Here is an 18,621-nt window from a genome sequence, read left to right on the forward strand (position 1 = left end):
ATGGGACCTAAGCTGGCTAGCCTAATCAGCTGACTCAGGTGTCATGAATCAGCTGATTAGGCTAGCCAGCTTCTGGCGTGGGCGGAGCTCCTGCAGACATTATTCAACAAAATTAGAGACCTTGGTTAATTAGTGAGATATTTTCCATATATTTTTAGAATTTGCAGCAAAGGTCACTCAGAAAAATTAGCTAGCCAGGTTCAGGCCGATTAGGCAGCCAGATTCATTTTTTGTTTAATTATTTTATTACCCAGACTGTGTCCTCTCCCTCTCCTCTCCCAAAAGAAGACAAGAATGATCACCAGTGGCAAAAGGCAGTTACAAAAGCAACAGCTAAATCCAGCTTCATGCTCAGGAGAAAATGTTGTGGCTCCTCATAGTTTCAGGTGCTCTATATGCTCAGAGGAACTTCTCTAGTAATGACCTGTAGGAATGATACCTGGAAGTATAGTGTTCTCTATCCTGTTCTCTATAGTGGTTGCACCAGTTTGCATTCCCATCAGCAGTGTAATAGAGTCCCTCTCTCTCCACATCCTTTCCAACATTTATCCTCTCCTGTTTTGTTGACGAAGGACATTCTCACAGGTGTGAAGTCGAGGTTGTATCTCAATGTGGTTTTAATTTGCATTTCTCTAATGATGAGTGAATTGGAGCATGTCCACATATGTCTGTGGGCCATGTGCAGCTTTTCTTTAGAGAACTATTCATATCTCTTGCCCACTTTTATTGGGCTGTTATTTTTGTTGAGCTATATGAATTCTTTATAGATGTTTGATATTTAACCACTTGTCGAAAGTGTGGTATACAAATTTTCCCAATTGCTGGGTTTCTTATTTTTAAAGAATTTATTTTGATGTGTAGAAGCAGAGAGAGAGGGAGAGGGAGAGAGAGAACCTGTTATCTGTTCTGGTTTATCTCCAGCACCAAGGGGAAGATATAGGGCCAGGTATGTGGTCAATGTCTATTTGCTAGTGAATGAATGAAACACTAACCTGACCTCCAAGGATTTCCAAACTGGGAAAGATTTTAAGTAAGAGACATGTGAAGCGCTTTAAGAACCCAGAGCAGTGAGAACTAGGTATTTGAGGACTAAGGAAGGTTTTGAACTAGCTTTTAATGAACAAATAGACTTTGATAGAATGAGTGATATGTGGAAGCCATTCAGGTAGTGGCAGGACCAGATAAAAAAGGAGTAATGTAGGTTCAGCAAGAGGCAAGTAAATATTGCAAAGATTAGAAGGGGTGTGTTGAATGGTGAGGATGGGAGAGTTTGGTGGCCTGGGAGGTTATGCAGCAAGTAGAGCATAACACCCCCATAACACCCCCTCTCATGTAATAAGTCAAATAAATATTTTTTAAGTGGAAGAAGGGCAGAGAGCTCACAAGATAGAGTGTATGCACTCCTATCATGTGACCTGGGCTCAAGCCCTGCCACTACAGAGAAGTGAAATGGCAACAGAAGAAGCTCCTGTGCTGTGGTGTTTCCTCTATCTCTCTGTCTATGTGAAAAAAAGGTGGCCCCAAAATAGTGAAGTTACCCATGTGCAAGGTTCCACTTCCACTAAAAAGAGAGAGATGTAGATGGCTTCCAGAGGTGAAAGGTTGAAGACTTTTGAGTGTCATGATGATATTTGTTATTTTGGAAACATAATGAAGCATTATATATTTATAAATGCATATACATGTATATATAGCATATATATCCAACATAACTATATGTATTACATGTACAATATATCCCTGGGAAATATGCATATCTTGTTTGAGGTAGGGAAGTTTTGGAGTTGTTTTTTTTTTTTACTAAAACAAGGAAAGAAAATATAGGTGGAAATAGCATAGGCATTATTATTATTTTTTATTTTATTTATTTATTTTTGCCTCCAGGGTTATTACTGGGGCTCGGGGCCTGCACCATGAATCCACTGCTCCTGGAGGCTACTTTTTTCCCTTTTGTTGCCCTTGTTGTTTTATCATTGTTGTTGGTTGTTGGATGGGACTGAGAGAAATGGAGAGAGGAGGGGAAGACAAAGGGGGAAAGAAAGATAAACACCTGCAGGCCTGCTTCACTGCCTGTGAAGCAACCTCCCTGCAGGTGGGGAGCCAGGGGCTCAAATCAGGGTCCTTATGCCGGTCTTTGCACTTGGCCATGTGCGCTTAACCTACTGTACTATTACCCAACCATCAGCATAGGGATTATATAGAAGACTTTTGTGCCTGATGCTCTGATGTCCCAGAGTCAATCCCTGCACTGCTGTAAATGAAAGCTGAGCAGTGTTCTAGCCTCTTTTTCTGTCTTCCTTCCTTCCTTCCTTTATATCTGTCATCAAAATAATTTAAAAGTAATAGGATAACATTTATATATAAAAAAAACATAAACAGAAAGTACACCTGAACTATGGCAGTGGCCATGGGAACAAAAAAGAAAACAACTTTGATCTGTGATATATATATATATATATATATTTAATTCATTATATCTATTTATTATACAGCCAGAAATCAAGAGGGTAGGGGAAGATAGAGAGGGAGAGAGAAAGAGAGACACCTGCAACACTGCTTCACCACTCACAAGGCTTTCCCCCTGTAGGTGGGGGACCAGGGGCTTAAACCTGGGCCCTTGCACATTGTAACATGTGTGCTCAAACAGGTGTGCCACCACCCAGCCCCCAAGAAAACTACTTTGAAAACTGCCTAGTTCAGGTCTTCTGGAAAGCAGATGCCAACACAGTGTTAAACTGCTTTGCAAGAGATTTATAGGCTACTTATGAAACATGAAGATGATGACAGTCTTCAGATCATAAAACAGGTCTGGTCTTGAGGAAGAAGACAAATGGAGAGAGAAGTGAGGAAAAAAGAAGATTCAGCACAGGTCTAAGAAAGCATCTTCCAGGCTAATGGGAAGAGCCTCCCTGCCCTGCCCCTGTCCCGCCATCAGTCTCCATGGAAGGAAACCCACTTCCTGCAGCATGGTCAGGTGGGGACTAGGAGGAGATCATGGAAAGTGTGGGGTCAGTGCAGACACAAAAATGGACACAGGAGAGGTCTTCAGTGCTAGGTCTTTGGTCAGTTATGCTCCTCTAAGCTGTAGATAAAAAAATGTGTATTTCCATGGTGTCAACAAAGTTTACTCAAATGGGAAGAAATTGAGCTTACTCCAGAGGCTTTTATGTAGGGATTGGAGTGCAGGACTGGATCACCACTGGACAGAACAAAACAGAAGGAGAAATTTTCAGCCAAGATGGCAGTGGACTCGCAACTCCTGTCTCCTCTTGCCACCACAATTACAGCAAACACTCCAAGATATATGGAAAAAAAAAACAGTATGAAAATGAACTTGGGGGGGCAGGCTGTAGCACACCTGGTTAAGTGCACACACTACAGTGCACAAGGACCAGGGTTTAAGCCCCTGGTCCCCTGCTGCAGGGGGGATTCACGAGGGCTGCAGGTGTCTGCCTCTCTCCCTCTCCATCTCTTTTTCTCATTTTCTCTTTGTCTCTATGCAATAATAAATAAAGGTCAAGGTTAATAATAAAAAAATGAACTTGGGGCTTGGATATACTATTTACAAAAGGAAAAACACAGAATCCAGGTGGTGATAACAGAAGGACTTACAAAAAGGTAAAAAAAAAACAAACTACTTCCCTGGGTTTCACACCACCCCACTGGGATCTTGCCAATGCAACCATCTGCCCTACTGGGTTCTCAGCACTGCTAGCTGTGGCTGCTTCAGTTGCTACTTTCTACCCCAGCACAATCTCTGTCTTGGCAACTTGATATTTCCCAGTCATAACTGTGACAGATACCCAGTTCTGCCTAGATTTAGATCAGCTCCTCCATGGTTCAGACTCTACCTGGTTCAGCACATACCCAATTCAACTTGTCCCATTCCAGCTAAATCCCCCTAAGTCTCTGACCACTATCAGTTCTATAGACACCTGCCACCCACTGCTTCAGTACCCACTGTAGCTGGCAACTCTATAGACTGCTGCCTATATTATTCACAGAGAATCAGACATAATTGGAAGATAGCATAATTACCCTGCAATGTTGGACTAGAACATATGATGTTAATTTTATTTCTTGGCTAGCCCAAGAAGAGCCCATAATAGGGAGAAAGTTCCTCTCAATGTAACCAAACACAATATGTGTAATTTGTTTGGATTCTAATTATACCACAGCAATTCTAAAAATAAGATTTAAGATAATATTTACAATGTAAAAGGGTCATTATTGATTCTGTTGGGTGATAATAATGTGGTTATTGTAGAGCAGGAAAAATTATATATATGTATATATATCCTCATGAAATCAATCTGCTTTTTTTTTATTTTTCAAATTACATGGCATTAAGAGATCTTTAAAAAATATTCTGAGGGGGGCGCTGAGCTGTGGCACTCATAGTACCAAACTCAAGGATCTGTGCAAGGATCCAGGTTTGATTCCCCTGCTCCCCATCTACAGGATGGAAGCTTTACAAGTAGTGAAGCAGGTCTGCAGGTGTCTGTCTGTCTCTTTCTCTCTCTCTCTTTTGATCTCTCCCTCCCTTCTCAATTTCTCTCTGTCCTGTCAAATAAAAATAAAAATAAAGGGGAAAATGGCCATAGGCAGTGGTGAATTTATAGTGCTGGCACCAAGACCCAGCGCTAACTATGGAGGTAAAATAATAATAATAATAATAATAATAATAATAATAATAATAATAATAATAATAAATAGGGAGTTGAGTGGTAGTGCAGCGGGTTAAACGCACATGGCGCAAAGCCCAAGGACTGGTGTAAGGATCCCAGTTCCAGCCCCTGGCTCCCCATCTGCAGGTGAGCCTCTTCACAGGCAGTGAAACAGGTCTGCAGGTGTCTATCTTTCTCTCCCCCTCTGTGTCTTCCCCTCCTCTCACCATTTCTCTCTGTCCTAACAACAACGTCAACAACAACAAAAACAACTACAACAACAATAAAAAACAAGGGCAACAAGGCAAGATAAATAAATAAATATTAAAAATGTAAAAATAAAAGTAATAAATAACTTTGAGGATAGAATAATGATTATACAAGTGACTTGCTTGCCTGAGTGCCAAGGTTCTAGGTTCAATCCCTAGTACTACCATAAGACAGAAGTGAATGATGCTCTGGTAATAAACAAATAAATAAATGCAAAATAAAATAAAGTATTCAGAAGTAAAGCAAAATATCATTGTGGGCCAATAGATAAAGTAATATGAGCCAAATGTTCATATAGTTTTGAAACTACAAAGTCTCTCTGGAGATGTATTACATTATTACTTCTCCCTTTTATATATTTGAAATCTTACATATAACTTTTTTCCAAACATAAAAAGAGTTAAAATTAAGTGTTACTGGTAGCTGTAGTGAGTTCTTCCTCTTTGGAATAAGATTATCCTATCACAAGATTTAGTATAAGAGTTGAATAGAAAATCCTGTAGATGATAAGACAGATGCTGACTTACCAGCTTTCTTTAGTGAGGACCAGCCTTCAGCTGGGTGTTAGGTGGGTTTATGTAGTGATTAGGGACACTTCCCACTCCTCTCCCCAGCCACCAACATTAAGCACAGGCAAGTCACAGGGAGTATGAACATGTGTTTTGGAGGCTGGGGGGATTTTTCTCCCTTTGCCTTGTGGCTAGAGAAATCTTGAAAGCAGGGTGTTGATAAAATGAGTTTTCATGAACTTTTTTTTTTCTCCACTCAGTTTCCTAGTAGCTTACCTGTCTCGCCTGCTCCAGAGGTTTTAGCAAGGGATGGGGGCAAACAACAAAGGTAAGTTTATTTTATTTTATTGTTTATTTATTTATTTTCCCTTTTGTTGCACTTGTTGTTTTTCATTGTTGTTGTAGTTATTATTGTTGTTGTTGTTACTGATATTATCATTGTTGGTTAGGACAGAGAGAAATGAAGAGAGGAGGGGAAGACAGAGAGGAGGAGGGAAAGATAGACACCTGCAGACCTGCTTCACCGCCTGTGAAGTGACTTCCCTGCAGGTGGGGAGGCGGGGGCTCGAACCAGTAACCTTACATAGCTCCTTCGTTTTGTACCTCATGCACTTAACCCACTGTGCTACCACCCGACTCCCTTTATTTTAGGTTTTAAGAGAGCACTGCTCAGCTCTGGTTTATGGTGGTACAGAGGACTGAACCAGGGACTTTGGAACCTCAGGTATGAAAGTATCTTTGCATAACCATTATGCTATCTACCCCTGCTAGGTTACTTTTGTTTTTTAAAGTTAATTAATAACATATTTATAAATATTAACATTTGTAAATTTACAATATTTGTAAATGTAAACATTTATAAATATTGACATTTGTAGAACAGTGTACAACTTCATGATTTTTTTCAATGTATTTTTTCATTTTTTTTTATTTGTAAGTTACAAGATTATAATGTATAAGGTCCACACCACAACCACCACCAAAGTTCTGTGTTCCCACCCTCCCACCTTCCAAAGATCACCACCATAGCCACTGTAGTTCTCACAAGTTTTAGACACAGTTTGTTTGCTTCTGGTGTTTGTTTTTTTTCTCCAAGTTTATGAATATCAGATCTCTAGATTCTACATATGAGTGAAACCATCTGGTAGTTGAAATAAGTCATATCTTGACTTATTTCACAAAGCATAACCACAGAGGTGAGATCTCTTAAAAGGTCATACACATAACCTTTACTGCCTATTCTTACTAAGATTCTTTCTTTTATACTTGATAGCACCACCTTCCTATATTCCCTATCACACTACTCTTCTTCAAGAGGATAGAAGCTTTTACAATAAAAATTAGGTGAGATACAAAGATACCTAGTGTTCCTATTTGCCAGTAAGATGATAATTACATGAATTCAGGATATATTTTGGGCAAATGAGACAGGCTAGCTAGACACATGGGGAACATGAGGGATATATATTATTTTAAAGCAGCAGTGAAGGTCATGTATATAAGACCCTCTGCCTTTCATCCCTCAAGGAAACATCTGACAATAAATCAAGCTGTGTTGCAAATACAAGTGACCAACAGCAGTGTCAGACTAAGTTGGAGTCAGCAGCAATAAGGGAGCAACAAGGGGTGCCACTGACATCACCTGGATGCTAACCCTAAATTTACACAGTGTTATATGTCAAATATAACATTGTGTTCATGAAGATTCATCTCATAAACATCTTATTTTTCTCCAAAATCAAAGGGACACTTAACTATATTTGAAGAAAGGCCTGTGAAACCAGTAAGGCTGAAACTACTAGGCCTCAAATTGACATTCATGCCTATATTACACGCACTTGTTCATGTGACAGTTAGGGGAGAAGTAGGTTCAAAGGAATTCAACTATTTCAAAGTTAACCCAACACTTGGGCAAGTGGCTTCTACTTTCTATCTAGGAGAGAGCTGAGTTGGTGTATGCTTTCTCTTATATTTTCCCAAATAAACTCAATCTTAAACTTTCTCTTATGTGGAAATTATTAGTCCAGTTGCACAGGAATAACCCACAGCTAGCCAGTTACAGTAGTAGGGAACTATTTTTCTATTGGCCCCAGAAAGAAAGATCAATTATGAGTTCCTAGGCTTTTGTCTATGAACAACTAGAAGGACTGCCACAAACTTACTCAGAAGAAAGAAAACTGAGAGAAAGTAGTAAACTGGGTGAGGTTGGTACAACTCAGAAATTCTCTGTTGGCCATACTAAGTTTGAGATGGAGACTTAAAATGTCATTGCACTGTTGGGATGACATTCTGAAGCTTGGTGAGATGCAGGAGCCAAGGGGCCATAGTTAGGGGTCACCATTCAATAGGTGGGATTTAAAACTACAGGATTAAATCTGGCCACTGACTCTGGAGAGAGTATGGTGAAAGCAAAATAGCTTGTGTTCAAGCAAGAATTTTCCAAAAATCAAGACAAGTATTAAGAAATCATCTGAAATGTTTCTCTAGGGTGCAAAAGAAGTCAGGCTTTGGCGTGACTAATATAGCTCACTTGCATAGTGTCCTGCTTTGTCATCTGTGTAACCCAGGTTCTAGCCTGGCTCTCCCACCACACTGAAGGAAGTTTGTGGTCTCTTTAACTCTTTCTCTCTGCTCTGTGTCTCATTTTAAAATAAAGTAACAGAGAAATGTAATGGAACTGGGAGTTGGGCAGTAGCTCAGTGGATTAACCACATGGTGCAAAGCCCAAGGACCAGAGTGAGGATTCCAGTTCCAGACCCCTGCTCCCCACCTATAGGGGAGTCACTTCACAGACGGTGAAGCAGGTCTGCAAATGTCTATCTTTCTTTTCCCCTCTCTGTCTTCCCCTCCTCTCTCCATTTCTCTCTGTCCTTTCCAACAACGATGACATCAATAGCAACAACAATAATAACCGCAACAACAATAAAAACAATAAGGGCAACAAAAAGGAAATAAATAAATATTAAAAAAAATAAAGAAAGAAATGTAATGGAACCTTATTCCAAACCCAAGGAGTTGTGAATTGTTCTCAAGGGTACCTAGAACACAGTAGCTGAAGAGTTTCTGCAATACTGTCTGGAGGCAGACTGAAAAATCTGTTGTCTCTACTCCATTTTCCAAAGAAGTAGAGCTGACCTCTCAACCTAGACCTCACTTCCTGCCCTGATTCCCTGGTCACTTGTCAATATTTGATTTCCAAATCACTGGACTGCCAAGTTCAAGGTCTATTAATCAAAACAAACAGAAGCGGGAATCAACAGAAACCACTCAGATCCAACTGTCCACTTTCAGGGACTTTTCCCTATGAGCTTGTTACTGCTGGTTTTCATCCCCTGGAATAGTAATGCAGTGTGAGTTCTGAGCAGCTATTGTTTGCTCTCCAAGAGCTTGGCCCCAAGCAACAATGACTTAATTCAGGTCAGTGGGATCACAAATGTCATTGTGAGTACTTGCTACAAAGTTGCTTTCCAGTCCCTTAGCAAAAGTTTCCTACTGTTTTATTTCTAACTCCTACCTTCATGAGTCAGGGAGTTTACTCCTTGACCCCAGTCTTTAAACCTGGATTATAAACAGTTAATTTTACTTCATTTCCCTGGCACTAATGGTGCCTGACTGGTCATCTACGCAAGCAAAGCTGAGCAAAAATTCAGTTGCATGGTTAAGTGATTGAGTCCTTTTCAGTACTGGTAAAAGGTTACATGACCAAAACTTCCTAGAGAAATGACACTTGTGGTCCACCTTGATTCAGAGATGTAATAGAGAACTTTCCCATAACTCCCCCCCGCCCAGGCTGTGGACCACCACTGATGAAGGATTTGGTAAAAAGAACCCTGTCCCCATGCATAGAATAAGGCATGGAGAAATAGTTTTCTTGAGCAATCCCAAAAGAATGTAGCTCCTCAAATTATAGGCATAAATACAGACATTGCCCAGCACTCAGTGGCAGTTGGTCCTTTGCCAGCTGCCTGTCACCTTGGTGACTAGTTCTTGATTGATCTATTCAAACAAACTGTGACCTTTCCTATACCTGTGTCTGCTGCCTCATGATTCATTCACTTGGATCCTTTGCAGGTCTGAAAACCACATCCACCCAAAGCTACATCATTTTATAACTATAACACTTAAAAGAGCTTAGAGGAAGATTGGAGGAAGGGTGGGGGTGGTGTTGAGGGAGGACACACTAGTCAGGGTCTAAGAGGAGACCCAAGGACCAGTTTTCTCCTGGGAAAAGTTGGGAGTCCAGTCACAGTATTTTGGAAGAACCACAAATGATCAAGTGTACGAGTGCAAACTTTTTATTACAAAGTGTCAGGCATTAAGCCAGCTCCCCTGAATTCCTGATACTATGGCCTATTTACATTATCATTGTTTTGCCTGAAAGATCCACACCCAATTCCATACCTTTGATCTATCTTCTTTTTACCTCTAGACCCACCCTGCCTGCAGGGTAACATTAATCCCACCAGTAAAAACCTTTGCAGCAGTTGCTAAGGGAGTTTCTACCTTAGCCGGCTTTTTCCTTTTCTCCACCCCCCTTCTTAGCCATTTCCTTTTCTGACTTGCCACTTCTGGTTCTAGCCTATAAAAGCGTTGTCTCTGATCAATAAAGACACATTGCGTTCCCACTCCACCAAGAGTTCCTGGTCTCTCTCCCACATCGCTGAGCAGCAGCAGCCCAGGCTGGCTCTGGTCGAGTTCTCTCCAACCCAGAGAGTAGGTGCCTGGGAAGAAGGCACCCCCATGCTAGCCCGGCAACAAAGACATGAAGCATAAGCCCTCTTCTGGGCCTCTACAGGACTCTGCCTTCGCTGTAGAGCAGCAACAGTAGGGACTGCTCCACTCTCTGAAGGGAGGCTGGGTCATCCCACTATGCCACTCATAGAAGACTGGTCCTAAAATGAGAACAGCCTAGAATGTTCCCAGCTGTGACCATGGGCTGTAAGCTCAGACTAACAGGGACTCTAAGGTAACACAGACCCCTGTGTTAAATATGGATAGATAAGAGACCCTAGGTCAGATCCATGGGGTAAACAGTTAATGGTGTTTATATATTTTCCTCATGTTTGGGAGCTACTCTCTAATCCAGCTTTCTAGCCCTAGTCTAAACTTTAACACCATCTTCCCAGACTATTTTTAGTCCACCTGCATGTTACAACAGGGGTCTAATTCAGTACCATTCCCACCACTAGAATTCTGTACCCCCATTCTCTCCATTGGAAACTGCAAATATGACTTAACTATTATTTCTACAACTATATATATTTAACTTTTTGTCCTATCGTTTGTCTTCTTTTCCTTTCCAAATCACACACACAAACCTATCACTAATTCCAAAGGTCCTGCTTCCCCACCCCCACCCCCACCTTCTCATTCTGGATCCAGATGGAATTTGAGTTCAGAGCTCTCTGGTCATCTTTCCTAACATTCCCCCCCCCCCCACTGAGAATATGGACCAAAATTCTTTTTGGGGTGCAGAAGGTGGGATTTCTGGCTTCCATAATTGCTCCATACCCCCAGCCTATCTTCCTGTTTCTATCTTCCCCTAGTAGGGTAGGGCTCTGGAGAGGTGAGGTTCTGGGACACATTGGTGAGGTCATCTGCCCAGGGACGTCAGGACGGAATCATATTAGTGTCTGCAACTTGGTGGCTGAGGCTGCAGTATTTCTGCAGATGTTTCAGCTGTAGCTGGTGAGTTTTGTTAAGGTTAATAGCTGTAGATATTTGTATTGGGGAAGACAGGATCTGTTCCCTATTAGTCCATGGATACATCTCCTGGAAGACCGACTTCTCTTATTCTTAACCTTTGAAAGCCACACATAAAGACAAAAAAATCTGTCAGAAGGGGGCCAGGTGGTGGTGCACCTGGTTGAGTGCACTGGTTACAGTGCACAAGGACCTGGGTTTGAGGCCCTGGTCCTCACTTGCAGAGTGAAAGCTTCGCAAGTGGTGAAGCAGGGTTGCAGGTGTCTCTCTGTCTCACTCCCTCTCTATCTCCCCCTTCCCTCTCGGTTTCTGTCTGTCTCTATCCAATAAATAAAGATAATAAAAATTTTTTTTAAATCTGTCAGAAGATTATCAAAGAAATCTGGAGAATCTAGGATGTGGATGGGTGTTTGGTTATCTTTTGATTCATTTGATTCAATTTTTCCTGTGAGATTTCACTTTTTGCAAAAGTTGGCATGGTAGTGTTTGGCTTTCTGTTATGACAGAAAACAGGACTGATGATGACCTGGATGCTAACCTTAAATTTACACAATCTTATATGTCAGATATGTCTTGATTACATAAAGAAATAGATAAATTAAAAAAATAAAAGAACCTTAAAGAGAATTGAATAGTGGGAGACCTTTTATTAAAGTTCCATTAAAATTAATTATGATGGTAATATACTTTTGGTGTTACTGTATGTATGGTAAAAAGGATTTTTTTTTTTCTGGGAATAGCAAGAGAGCTCACCTGGATAGAATGCCTGCTTTGTCATGAATGAGACCCAGGAGGGAGCCCATCTCCCATTGAATTGGAGAAAACTTCCTTTGGTGCTGTGGTGTTTTACCCTCTCTTTTTAAAATTTTATTTATTTATTGGATAGAGATAGCCAGAAATCAAGAGGGAAGGGGGTGATAGAGAGGGAGAGAGACACCTGCAACACTGCTTCACCACTTGCAAAGCTTTCCTCCTGCCAGCAGGAACCGGGGACTCAAACTTGGGTCAAACTTGTGTGCTCAACCAGGTGCACCACTACCCAGCCTCCCCTGTGTCTCTCTGTTTACTTGAAAAAGTCAGTTTGTGGCCAAGTCCTGTTGACAACAAAAAAAAAAACAGAAAAAGAGAGAGAGAGAGAGAAAGGAAAGTTTCTGCAACCCTTTCCCCTCTGTATTCTTCAAGGCTGAACAAATAATCACACAAATAAGAGACAAATTAAAAAGAGAAAGTCATTAATAACATACATATCACTTGAACACAGGGGAGGGGCCCACCTAGAAATTTTGAGAAACTGCATATGGTCATAAGTATCAACTTAAAATCTTTCTAATAAAGAAGAAAGGAGAGGACAATTAAAATGATACAAGTAAGCCAGCAAAATAGCTCAGTACACAGTGTTCTGTTTTGCTATATGTGCCACCCAAGTACAAGTTTGGTCCCCACTTGAAGGAGGCTATTGGGTTTTCAGAAAGGTCATAATATATATTTGCATAGCCCCACTAGTGAAAGAGAGAGGCTGAGAGTATGGATCTACCTGTCAACACCCATGTTCAGTGGGGAAGCAATTACAGAAGCCAGACCTTCTACCTTCTGCACCCCATAATGACAATGGGTCCATACTCCCAAAGGGATAAAGAATAGGAAAGCTATCAGGGGAGGAGATGGGATATGGAGTTATGGTGGTGGGAATTGTGTGGAGTTGTACCCCTCTTATTCTGTGGTTTTTGTCAGTGTTTCCTTTGTATAAATAAAAATTAAAAAAAAAACAACACCCTTATGACTTATAAAAAAATACATCATGACTTTTCAAAAAATTCCAGTATTTTGCTGGTATGTGAATTATTTTTGAAGAGAGCATTCTCCCTTTCAGTCTCACAACTGGTCTTTGCTGGTTTGTCCATTCTGTGAGAATGGAAAGAGAAAATTCTAGAGAAAAGAAAATGTTATTGAAAATACCTTTACAGTCCTGCACTGCATCTAGTGTTATTATATGGATATTGTCTAATGAACATCCCTCTATAAGTAAATCCAGTTTATGCAGTTCACCTGGTGTGACTTAAAAGTCAACTACATTATGGTAAATGTTGCTCATTTTTGCATGATGATCCAAATTCTTTTCTACATTGATTCTCTCTTAATATTTTACCACTACCAGTGATGTTATATTCAGCAGCCAACTCTTTTGATTTGCCCACAGAAATGCCTCATTATTTACACCACTATTCACTTCTCAGGCCTCTCATCTCTCTGATTTGTGTTGTCTTTCTCTGCTCAGTGTTCTGCAACTCCAAAGTAATAGAACTAGGTGTGAGTTTCTACACACTTATTCTGCTTGCATATATTGAACTTCCTGAGCAATGATGCGAGGCTTTTATCTGTTGGGAACATTTCTAGCCATTATTTATTTTAAATATTGCTTCCTCCTCCTTCTTCCCTACTAGAATCCCAGATACATGTTACCCTAAACTTTATGTGTCTTAATTTCTTTTCCTTGTCTATTATTGTCCTACCTTAAAAAAAATCTCTCTGAACCTCACCAATGTGTCCTGGAACTCCACCTCCCCAGACCCCTACCCCACTGGGGAAAGGCAGAAATAGGCTAGGAGTATGGGTCAACTTGCCAGTGCCCATATCCAGAGGAGAAGCAATTACAGAAGACAGATCTTCACCTTCTGCACCCCATAAAGAATTTTGGTCTATACTCCCAGAGGGATAAAGAATAGGGAAACTTCAAATGGAGGGGAGGGAATATGGAACTCCGGTGGTGGGAATTGTACCCCTCTTATACCATAATCTTGTCAATCATTACTAACTCGCACACACAAAAAAAATCTGAGTTTATTTCACATAATTTCTTTTTTTTTTTTTCCCTCCAGGGTTATTGCTGGGCTCGGTGCCTGCACCATGAATCCACCGCTCCTGGAGGCCATTTTCCCCCCTTTTTGTTGCCCTAGTTGTTGCAGCCTTGTTGCGGTTATTATTGCCATTGTTGACGCTGCTTTGTTGTTGGATAGGACAGAGAGAAAATGGAGAGAGGAGGGGAAGACAGAGAGAGAGGGGAGAGAAAGATAGACACCTGCAGACCTGCTTCACTGCCTGTGAAGCGACTCCCCTGCAGGTGGGGAGCCGGGGGCTCAAACTGGGATCCTTATGCCGGTCCCTGCGCTTTGCGCCACGTGCGCTTAACCCACTGCGCCACCGCCCGACTCCCTCCACATAATTTCTTAAGTGTATCTCCTAGTTGATTTTTTCCCATTTTCTACAATGTCTAATTTGTGCATTAAGCTGGTTTTTAAAATTTCAATTCGTATGTATTTTATTTATATATTTTCACTTATTTTTATAATAAGCATATTCAACTTGTAGGTTCTTGTTACTTATGTTTCTGTGCTGAGTGTTGAGGAAGAAATATGATAAACTCACTCCATGAATAAACTAACTATAAAGGAAGTTGAGTGGTAGCGCAGTGGGTTAAGTGCACGTGGTGCGAAGCTCAAGGACCGGCGTAAGGATCCTGGTTCCAGTCCCCGGCTCCCCACCTGCAGGGAAGTCACTTCACAGGCAGTGAAGCAGGTCTTCAGGTGGTTATCTTTCTCTCCCCCTTTGTGTCTTCCTCTCCTCTCTCCATTTCTCTCTGTCCTATCTAACAACGACGACATCAATAACAACAATAATAACTACAACAACAATAAAAAACAACGGCAACAAAAGGGAAAATAAATATAAAAAGAGATTATAAAAAAAAATATAAAATAGGGGAAATAGGCAGGTAGAAAAACTAAATTACACTAACAAAGATAAAGAACAACAACTCAAAACAAAAACCAGCGAAGAACATTGTATATAAATGCAAAAACTTGTTAAAGTTTCCTGGAAGAAATGGTAAAATGTTAACTCATCAGTTAACATATATCTTCTCATTGTTTTGCTTTTTTCTACTTATTTTTTTAAATTTTTTACCAAAGCACTTATCAAATCTGGTTTATGTTGGTGCAGGGGACTGAATCTAGGAATTGAGAGCCTCAGGCATGAGAGTCTCTTTGTATAACTATTATGTTATCTACCCCTGCTTGGTTTGCATTGTTTTGCCATCAGGGTTGTCACTGGGGTTTGATGTCTGCACAGCCTCACTTTTGCCCTCATAGCTAGAAAGTCTATTTTAGGTATGTTCCAATGGGCCCCAGGACTGTAGTCAATTTTGCTTGAGCTTGGTAGGTAACATGCAGGTAGACTAAAAATTTTGTCTATCGGGAGTCAGGCAGTAGCACAGCGGGTTAAGTGCAGGTGGTACAAAGCACAAGGACCAGCTTAAGGATCCCAGTTCCCCACCTGCTGGAGAGTCACTTCACAGGTGGTGAAGCAGGTCTGCAGGTGTCTATCTTTCTCTCCCCCTCTGTCTTTCCCTCCTCTCTCCATTTCTCTCTGTCCTATCCAACAACAATGACACCAATAACTACAACAATAAAACAACAAGGGCAACAAAAAAGGGAATAAATAAATAAATATTAAAAAAATAAAAAAATTTGTCTATTTTGACAGTGCTTAGGACTTGCTTTGAGGGGTCCCAGGTTCAATCCCTATTAGAGAAGGGTGGAGGAAAGCACATTTCCACTTTAGTATATGCAGTGCCAGAGACTGAACTCAGGGTCTTATGCATACAAGTTCTGCACTCTACCTACTGAGCCATCTCCCTCATCACAATGTCCCTGCTTATTTTCATTATGCACCATTGGCTCATGCAATTGTTTTCCAACCTTGTATTTTAGTCCATATTTACCATTGGAGATTAAATGGGTCTCTTTTAGATAGTAGAAAAATGGATTTTGTTTTCAATCCATTCTGTCATTCTAAGCCTTTTGATTGGTGAGTTTAGGATACTGATAATTTGTGAAATAACCAACGTAATATAATTGTCATTTCTATGTGTATTTAGGGTGATGTGTATATTCATGTGTTTTTTTAAATTATATATTCCCTTTTGTTGTCCTTATTTTTTATTGTTTTAATTATTATTGTTATTGATGTCATCGTTGCTAGATAGGACAGAGAGAAATGGAGAGAGGAGGGGAAGACAGACAGGGGGAGAGAAAGACCTGCTTCACCGCTTGTGAAGCGACTCCCCTGCAGGTGAGGAGCCGGGGGCTGGAAACCGGACCCTTACGTCGGTCCTTGTGCTTCACGCTACATACGCTTAACCCGCGGCACTACCGCTGGACTCCCTCGTGTGTATTCTATGTAAAATCAATGTGGATGTTTCATGCATCCCTTTTTGTCGGGTTCTTCTAAGTCTGTTTATTTTGAGGTTGCTATAAAGTTTATATCTAGAGTTCTAGGCTTACAGTCAATTTTAAATTAAAAATAGATCAATTTCAAATTCATTCTAAGTATCATAGCTATTACTCCTCTTCTTTCACACATTCTCCACTTATTGGTATTGTGCTATTTTTTTTTTTTTGCTGGGGCTCGGTGCTTGCACTACAAATCTACTGCTTCTGGAGGCCATTTCCCCCTTTTGTTGCCCTTATTGCTTATCATTGTTGTTATTGTTGTTCTCGTTGTTAGATAGGACAGAGAGAAATCGAGAGAGGAGGGAAAGACAGAGAGGGGGAGAGAAAGATAGACACCTGCAGACCTGCTTCACCGCTTGTGAAGCGACCCGAACCAGGATCTTTGTGCCCGTCCTTGAGCTTTGCACCATGTGCAACCCCCTCGTGCTGTTCCTGAATAGGGGTTCTCTTCAGTTGTAGAACTCCTTGTAGTGTTTTTTACAGAACTGAGTTGGTCAGTAATGAAGCATTTGGCAAATTATGACATGTCACTAAACTTAAGTCCCTATATAATTAATCCACTTTCCAAAAATATTTGTGACTATAGGTAAGATTTAATTTCAAAATATTTCACTATAAGAAAGTATGATTCAGGGGCCAGACAGTTGCGCACCTGGTTAAGAACACACATTACTATGCACAAGGACACAGGTTTCAAGCCCCCAGTTCCCACCTGCAGGGGGGAAGCTTCATGAGTGGTGAAGCAGGGCTGCAGGTGCCTCTATCTCCCTCCCCTCTCAATTTTTCTGTCTCCAATAATAAATAAATATTAGGGAGTCAGGCGGTGACACAGTGGGTTAAGCACACGGGGCGCAAAGCACAAGGATCTGGTTCCTGCCCCCGGCTCCCCACCTCAGGGGGAGTCACTTCACAAGTGGTGAGGTGTCTGTCTTTCTCTCCCACTCTGTCTTCCTTCCTCTCACCATTTCTCTCTGTCCTAGCCAACAACAATGACATCAATAACTACAACAATAAAACAAGGGCAACAAAGGGGAAAATAAATAAATAAAATATAAAAAATTTTTTAAAAATTAAAGAAAGAAAAATACATTTAGAAAAGGAAAGTCTGATTCACTCAAACCACTGGAGACAGTAACACTGGTCTAAAACTTTGATGTAGGAGAAGCCAGGCAAAGAAACTTCACATTCCCTTGGAAGCCATTAATGAGCACGAGCACTAACAACTTCATCAGTGCCATAAACAGATCTCTTTTGGTATGCTAGTTATTTTAAACTGAAGATAACAGGGGCTGAGAAAATTAAAGAAAAGCATCTGTTTTCCTTCTCAATCAACCCATACACTACTTCTCAAGTCAGCATTGTCCCTTTCACCTAGAGGGACTCCCCAAGGCACAGAGGGCTGTGGATTTCCCCTGATTCCAACACCAGATGTGCTCATGCTTCCTTTGAACATGGACATGGCTTAAGCTAATATCAAGAAATCTACGTATTCACTAGCTGTACTGTTAACTAGTGGGTTATTTTATGTATATCTCCTTGTCACAAGCAAGTCTAGAAGTGACCATCTGCAAGAGATTAAAGTGACTTCTCTGGACCTCTATCATGATCTCTCAAATACACCACCTCCTTTCACTTTAAGCCAACCCATCCTCTCTCCACTTACAGTGGTTGAGACGGTGACTTCAGATTCTGAAAGGCCTTTTCCTAGGGAAGCACTATCCCTTATCATATTTAAAACTCCCCCTGTAAAAAGTCCCCTTCACTGTCAAGAGTTTGGGCTTCTGTGTAACTGACTATAGGTAACTCTATGGGTACAGGTCTAAATCCTAACTTCACCACAGAAAGACTCATCTCTTTTTTTCTCATGCTTTTTACATCATGAGGCATGATGGCATCTCTAAGATGTCACAAGTGTGCTTCATTTATTTATTTTTTATTTGTGGCTATAGTGAATAGTTTCACACCATACTCACCACCAAGTTCTGTCTACAACCTACTACCTCCCAAAGATAACCACCAGAGTTCTCACAAGTCTTTTCGAAACAGTTTGCCTGTTTTCTTTTTTTTCAAGCAAGTTCATGTGTATCACATCTCTAGATTCCACATGCAAGTAAAACCATCCAATAGTTGTCTTTCATTTCTTTATTTCACTAAGCATAATCACCTCCAGTTTCATTCGTTTTG

The 18,621-nt window shown here is 40.8% G+C and overlaps 1 non-coding gene across 1 annotated transcript; it reads right to left on the reverse strand.

Annotated features, from left to right (window-relative positions):
• Window positions 1–245: 245 nt before the first annotated feature.
• Window positions 246–455, reverse strand: LOC132537787 (small nucleolar RNA U3). The gene has a single exon (XR_009549225.1). It is a non-coding gene; the product is annotated as a small nucleolar RNA U3 (small nucleolar RNA).
• Window positions 456–18,621: the final 18,166 nt, after the last annotated feature.

Source organism: Erinaceus europaeus, chromosome 3 (assembly GCF_950295315.1).
Source record: "Erinaceus europaeus chromosome 3, mEriEur2.1, whole genome shotgun sequence".
Lineage (NCBI taxonomy): Eukaryota > Metazoa > Chordata > Mammalia > Eulipotyphla > Erinaceidae > Erinaceus > Erinaceus europaeus.